This window comes from Pinus tabuliformis, chromosome J (assembly GCF_031772625.1).
Source record: "Pinus tabuliformis cultivar Carrire ecotype Pingquan chromosome J, CPIR1, whole genome shotgun sequence".
Classification (NCBI taxonomy): domain Eukaryota; kingdom Viridiplantae; phylum Streptophyta; class Pinopsida; order Pinales; family Pinaceae; genus Pinus; species Pinus tabuliformis.
Window position 1 is genome coordinate 1543749715 of NC_142295.1, and position 8260 is coordinate 1543757974.

Below are 8260 nucleotides of genomic sequence, written 5' to 3' on the forward strand. Positions count from 1 at the left end.
GTGATGGCGACATCATGGGGCTCAGTGATGGGTGGATGCATGGGTTGGGTCCTCCTTTTGAGTACTGGGAGGATAACAAGGAGTATTCTAGCATGGGTAGGCTGATAGCTTGCAGAAAGCTGCGCCTCCCAACTTAGGACTAGGGAGACAATGCATGTTAGACTCTTTCTAACCTAGGACTGTGGCGAAGCGCAACCCCTGGTGTAGGTATTGGGCTGGTCCTCCTAGGGGAAACCACCCATGACCTCGTTGGATAGGGAATTGCAAGTGATAGGGGGAATATGATGCTAGTGGGTCAGAGCATTGCAATCCTACCACCTGTGTTCATGAACCATATTCCAATATGATGAAATGTAATTTGAATTCTGTTTTTTTCACTATACACGATTGGGCTAGAGAGACCATGGCATGCCCTGCAAAAACTTGAGGCCGTAATAAGAAGCCTCACATGACCAGGAAAGACATGGAACCAGGTCCATCAGACAGCCGAAGAGGTAGGAAGTCTATCCAAAGGTTAATTAGTGAAGAAATAGCGACATACCAAGAGGGACTCAATGAAGAAATATGCAAGCTGTTAGATGATTAGGAAGAGGAAGTAAAGCAGGAGAGTGAGAAAAAAAGAGAACTAGAGGATTGGAGAGTCCTCATCCTGAATCTTGCAAATACTAGAGGAAGAATCACTCAATTCAATCAAACCCTCTACCTCTACTGGTTGATGAAAAGCCTATTGGGAAAGGGAATGGAACAAATTTTGGTTGGCATGGTTGTTTCTGTCCAAGGCATGCCAAACTACAAGCGTGAATTATAGAAGGTGCAGTTCCAACTGCAAAAAAAAGATGCTCAGCTTGGTTGAATTGAGAGGCATCTTCCTTGTATCTTGGTCTAGACAAAGTTTTCGGGTATGAATGCTAAGGATCCAACACTAGTGGAATCGACATCTGCTGAACAACATGACTAGCAAGCCTACTTTATGATGTTTTTGTTTATATATGAGGATAGCTTTTAAATTTATTTATGCATTTGTATATGTATGTAGATCTCTAAAGTATGGAAAAGAATCTGAGACCTCTATATCTTAGATATAGAGAGTTAAGATTTTTTTCTACTGGATGGCATACAATGCGGATAGGTGGACAACAAACTTGGTTTCCCATTGGGCAAGTTAAGGCCACCTAGCTAAATCTATGTTGTGTAAATTTGCTTTATAAATCAATGAAAAAGGAGGATCTACCAAGCTTAATGAAAAAAAAGAGAACCAGAGCTTGAAACATATACCGCCCCTCTGCTTACATAAAAAAATTCCTTGATAGTTCTTTGATGAAGGAACGATTCTAAGGTGCACAAAAAATAATTGTAGTACCAGTGCTTTCTCTTAAACATGCAACACTCACACATCTTGTTTGTATAAACGCACGAGTGCATTTGTTATATAAAGGTACCAGTGTTGTTAATTTTAATAGTGCACGAGGAATGGAAATAATATTTTGTAGAACTGGTGGGTGTTAGTTTTATTAAACCACTAATGCATTAAGAGTTATAATGCACCAGGGAATTAATCAAAAACAATACTAGTTCTTGAAGACCTAAAAGCCTAGGTGTTGTCTTCTTATGAAAAGGCACCAGTCATGCTAAAAGGTGAAATCACAATGATTTTATTTAAAGCAAAGCACCAATGTGTTTTTATGTTATGGACGCTTTGATGTTTTTGTATGACATTTTCTAGTTTTTTGGAGACATTGACCTATGACAGTGAAATTATTGTAATTTCTTATATCCGTTATTCATTGAAAAATTGACATATATCTTATAACAGTATTCATATAAATTAATATTTGATTAGTGCATTTGTATATGATGTTTGTATTAATTTGTTATACTATCATATTTCACATCTTTTCATTATAATATTTAATTATCTATATATTTAATAAGTGGCGTAACATTTCACATTGACATTGGATAACACAATAGAATAAATGTAAATGTATTTTATTTTATATCAATAAGTATTTTTCACAAAAAATGGTATTGTTATTACTAACCCTTTGTCCATGATTACATTAAACAAAATGTCTGATTTTCATAGACAATTATTTCAAAAAACACAACACGTTGCATTGATATCAAAATAGATCATCATTTTTCACTTAAACTACTGGAAGTGTTCGAGCTACTTCCATGAATAGGGTTATTTGGAGGAATATTTTGTTGATTGCATCAATCGTTTTCATTTTCTTGATCTTGTTCCATCTGCAAACATAAAAATAAAATGTAATGAGTGTATCTACATTGGTGAGAATAATAAAAAATTAAATAAATAATATACATCAATGTAAATTGAATAAGAATGTATGAAAGCAAGAAGTTACCCATAAATTGTGCAGATTCTGTCAAAACCAAGTGTCAAGCCTTATTGCAACAAGTCTTCTACAGGCGTAGTTGCATACATTGTTTCATGTATGTTTTAAACCCCATTATAAATTATAGATTTAATATCAAGGAATATTTTGTTCTATTAATTATAAACTCAGAGAAGTAAAAACACATAGATACTTACAAATTCCACAATTAATTTTTGATATTCCAACATATATCACAACACTTATTTAACTCAATGTCAATGAATTCTTTTGATGACTCTTCTTTGTATGTTAGCACCTATTTGAAGACATTCAAGGATGGTTGTTGTAAAAAAACTTAAAATATACAAAAGTGAAACCTTGAGTTGTTATAAGGAAATATTAACAAATACGCACAAACTTTGAAATCAACACTTTTCTTGCTTGTCATTTTATTTTATGTGTTGAATGGGTTCCATCTTGTTTTCTTTTCTACAAGAAAATACTTGAAAATTATTTTTTAATGCTATTTTTTTTTATATGTACAAAGTCAATCATGATTACATACAATTGAATCATGTTGTTTTTGAGATGAAACCTCCTATGATGCAATTATGTCCGTTTCTTTGACCATCTCCTTTTACATTTTTTTGGACATCCCTATTGACATGCTTTGCATTTCAACATATTTATCATTTGAGATTATCATAATCTTCCTAAAAAAAGTAATAAGCTATTTTTATAATGATATATGAAAACTAAATATAACAAAATTGATATTAATAAATTAACGGTTTTTTAGAAATATATACATATAATTCTAGAAAATCATTTTATACAATTAGTAATATTAACTTTTGAATGATTCTTTTTTGTTGTTGTATGTTTTCTCTATTGCAAGTTTGACATGTCTCATAACCATTGCTCTAGAAATAGTTCATGTAGTTAGATATAATTTTGTTCTTAGAATCATTGCATTTGTTTTGTATTGTAAGTAGAAAGTACATCTATACATTCGTTCCACTAGATCCCTCATAGTTCGGTAAAATATTTCCCCCTTTCATTGACCTCTAGCACCACTCCATGTGAAGTAAGGACCAATTCATCATCATTTACATGTTCCATAATTTTTTTTTCTTAAAACAATATTGATCTTTTCCTTCGTTATTTCTCCTTGTAGAACATTAAACATATATGAATTAATAGATTGTTTGAGACATGTTATCTAATATTCTTAAGTATATTATTAATGAATATTAAAAATAAATAAACAAATCATATTAAATAGTATTTTTTCATTCACCTATTTCATCATTATGCAATTTTCTATCAAACTTTTACCCTCTTTTACACTTTGATTATAAATAATCTTATTGACCTTGTTCATTTTTTGGCTTTGCATGACACACACCAACTAATACATAGTATTTAAACTTACTTATAATTCAAACATATTAATTTTTTGAAGAATTTACAAAGAACTTTCCTTCTCTCATTTTTTTGATATGTTGTCATTATGTCAATCAATATTTTTGTTACTTGAGGCCTTCTAAGACTTTTTTTGTCAATTTACAACTTGTACCATTCAATACAGAAGCCATTAGATACATTTTACAAATAAATCAAATAATTTTTAGCCAAAAAAAGTTTTCGTAACGAGTGTGTTTATCTAAATGAATGCATCGGTGCCTTTATAAGATTAAACGAACTGGGTGTTTAGCCGTTCATCACTGTCATGGAAAGTTATTTTTTAAAAATAATTTTAAATTAGGATCGTACAATTTGTAAGGTTAAACACACAACATGGATTTAATAGTGCTATTAGGAATAGACATGTCAGTGTATTATATTACACCGAGAGCAAAGATGAACAAACTGGACAAAATTGAAAGTGCTATAATATACCAATGCGTTGTATTACTTTGATAGCTTTGGTGCATTATATTACAAAAGGCACATCGTGAAACATATATTCGTTTAAAAAAGAAAAAGAGGGTTAATGGTGCGATTTATAAGGCTAAACGCAACCAAATGATTTAGCATTGCTATAACGAACAAACGCGACAATGCATTATATTACACGAGGAGCAACGATGAACATACTGGAAAAACTCCAAAGTGTTATGATATATCGGTGCGCTGTGTTACTCAAGTAGCCCCAGTGAGTTATATTATATAGGGTGCACCATGAAACATATAACATTTAAAAAAAAAATTAGAGAGGGTTGACGGTGAAATGTGTAAGGCTTAACACATCGCAATGATTTAATGGTGCTATTAGGAACAGAGACATCAGTGCATTATATTACATTGGGAGAAATTATGAACATACTAGACATAATTGAAAGTATATAATTTATGGTGCATTGTATTACTCAGGTAACACCAGTGCGTTATGTTACAGATGGCACACCGTGAAACATATAGCCGTTTTTAAAAAATGGAGAGGGATGACAAGGTTTGGATCTAATTCAATAAGTGATTCCCCTACTTTATATGTCAAATGCCCTATATATAGTAAGTACACAAACCCATTAAATCTAAAATTCCTAAATTGAAAATCTCTAATTGTGAAGTGCTAGAGAAAGTTAAACCCTAATTGAAATTTTGAAAGAAGTAGGAATGGTTTAAGATAAGTATTACATTTTATTATTATTATTATTATTATTATTATTATTTCTTTTTTTGAATTGTGAATAAGTCTAACAAAAATTGTAAAATATTTTAGCAGTAAATTTAAGATTCTTGTTATCTAGGGTTTTGATTGAATCACCATTCCTTTCAACTTCTGATCTTTAGGCGGGTCCAAAATACTTTGCAGTTCTGATCTGATTTTTTGAAAATAATCTCTCTTTTAACTAAACCCTAACATAAATTGTAACTTTTTTATTGTTAAATAAATAAAAAAATTTAAAAATTACTATGCAAGTTTTTGAGTGAATCACAGTACCTTTTAGCTTCTGATCTTTTGAATAATTGTTCTACTCCAAAGTATTGAGCTGTTTTTGCACAATTCTCGTGTTATATTTCTCTCACAAATCACTCCCTTGAAATTTTTGGTAAACTAATGAAATGGTGAATAAATTTTTACTATTTAAAAAATTTATGAAATTAAATTTTGAAAAATCAATTCCCACTCGTTTTTGAATTTTAGAAAAGAAAAAAATTACATTTTTATTATTAGTTAATTTTTCCACACATCGGTGCATTTGATAGTTAAGTGCACTAGCGTGTTTATATAAAAGTGCACTGACGTTTTCGAGGCACCATATTTTTTCAACGTGTTAGCCTCCTGTTGCAACAGGTGTTCATGTTTCATGATTGACATTTTTAAATGCCAAATATGTCATCTTTCATGCTGCAAGGTTCCATATTTCCTTAAAGAGGCCAAAGAAGAAGTCATAAAAGTGTGCTAGTCCAAGTGCCACTGCTGTATTCCAATTTTGATGAGTTGTTTCATTTTGATAAGTTCTTTAGGTTAAGGGAAGGCCAAATAGTTTAACCTTGGTCTCTCTAGGTTTCAATTTCCTGTTTTTAGAATATAGAGAATGATATCTGTCCAAACAACTTAGTCTTGGAAGATTTGTAGATAGGTAGAGAATCAAAGGAGCCCAATCGCTTAATCTGGGCCATTGGAAGAAATAAGTGTAGATTTAGATAGGAAGGCAATCAAAAGAAAAAATTGTAAAGCTGGGTCTGCAAGTCTAAGTGCACCCAAACCAAAAAGAAGAAAAAATGTTAGGAAAGTAGGCTGGGTAGGTAGGTTTTGAGGTTGCAGAATGATGATCCATGATCAATTTTGTGATTCTAAGTATTATATCTCTTTAGATCACAGTCATGATGCAGTTTTTCATCTGGAGGAACTCAAGCTGGACATAACTAACTCCCCTCTCTTCTTATTCCCCAAATCACTCACTGATTTTCCCAAAGAGGTCAAGATCCGCTTGAGCCTCTTAGTCCCATCATGTTCCATAACATTGGCCTTGGTGAAGATCTGCCTCACTCAAGGATTTCCATTCTTCTGTTACAAAGTTCTATTTCCCCAAATAGCCTAAGGTCCCTTACCTTAGTGCTTTCTGGTCATCTCCATATTAATTACTAACTATATTATCTAACTCCCTAATATGTTTCCATTTCCCCTACTAAAACTATGTATAAATTCCCAAAAATATTAAATATCCCCTCCGTGGCACTATAGCCATAATTTTCCTAAGTCTGGGAAAAAACAGACCATCTCGGGTTGTTTTTAGCCCATCTGAGTCTTAACAGGAGTTAGTTTGACACCTGGTCATACTAACAACCTTTTGCCCCTAGTCCTAACCCTAAAAAACCCATTCTTTCGCCCTTATGCCTAAGTCCCAAGTGTAAAAATATTAACCCGCTCGTTTGTACATGACCCAAAACCCATTTTTCTAAGTTTTTAAACCCCCCCCGCCGCGCCATATGAAGATTCGCATATTCTCGTGGCCCAGTCCTTATCCCTCCGCCGCGTCGTCCTTCCCGCCAGCCGTCAGATCTGGCCCGCCCGAGATCTATGGTGGGCGGGCCTTCCCATACGCCAAGAGCCCAAGGGTTAGCATCCAGGAGATGGGAGGTATTGCCGCCGTACTCCCACCATGCATCACCTTCCTAGGCATGGTGGAGCCCCCTCCCCGAAACCACCTTTGCTCCAAGGCGGTGCACCCAGAAAACCACAAACCGCTCCCCTCTGGGTGACATAAGCCCCACGTCATACTGCTGCGTCATCTCCCTGCGTGGCCTCCTCCCACCGTACCGCTGAGTCACCTTACAACATCACTGCCACCGTGTCCCTTTACCGTACTGCCACATCACCTCCGTACGTGCTGAAGTCATCACATTGACGTCATCCCGTCACGTCATCCGTCGTACCATGGTCCCACCTGCTGACGTCATGCTGACGTCATCATCAATTTTGAGGCGAAAGTCGAAAATCGTGCTTAGGAAGCCCGGATTCAAATTCTGAGGCAATTTTTCATGCGCAATTAGTGCTCGCACATGGCTACGAGAAAAGGGCCGAAATGGAAAACCCCTCGTTGCGCAGCGCCTAGCAAGCCCAAAAGGCGTCGAATGACCCGTTTTTCGTTGCAAAGCATGCAGGAAGGAGCAAAAGATAATTCTAAAGGAAACAGAGGGCCGAACAGCGGCAATTAAGTTTTGATTTGACCCACAGCAAAGGAGAGAACTAGCCCGATTCATTTGGCAAAGAGTATCAGGGGAGAGATGAAGCGGCAAAGAGTATCAGTTAAATTTTTAATGGAAATCTTCAGTTCCCAAAGCAGGTCAGCATTAAATGGCCTCCAGCAGAGTCAAATCAGGAGGTGTAAGCCCATCCCAGCTCTCAAATCACAGTTAAAGCATTTAAAGCCACCGAACCACAATGGAGCAGAAGTCCATGCGCAGTTATTACAGAAGCACTGCACCAAGCCACCGAGGACAACGCATTAATTCAATTTTGATACGGCTGCCCTCAGCGCAGCCCATAGATATTTTCTTGCATTTATTGCTGATAGGGTTAGGTTAAAAGTAATCATTTACTTTCAAACCTGTTTAGGTCACAGATGTAATAAACAAGTTTGGAGAATTTTCCCTATATATACCACCCTCTGTATTGTTTCGAGGGTTGGTCGATTGATAATTTTCACTAGAGACTCGCACGGTATACCTGATATGTTTTACTTAATCAAAAATTGCTTAAGGGATTGGAGGAATTACTGTCTGCTCTGTGTATAATGATCTGAGGAAGTGAATGTGGAATCCTTGTGCTGCAACATGGCTCAATAAGTGCTTCTTACCTCCATTTCCATCATTTCACCATCTAAATAGCAGAAAGAAAGATTAGCTTAGAACTTGTTTAAATGCACTCTAAGCTCAATTTTTGTTTTTTATTTATGTTTTTTTCA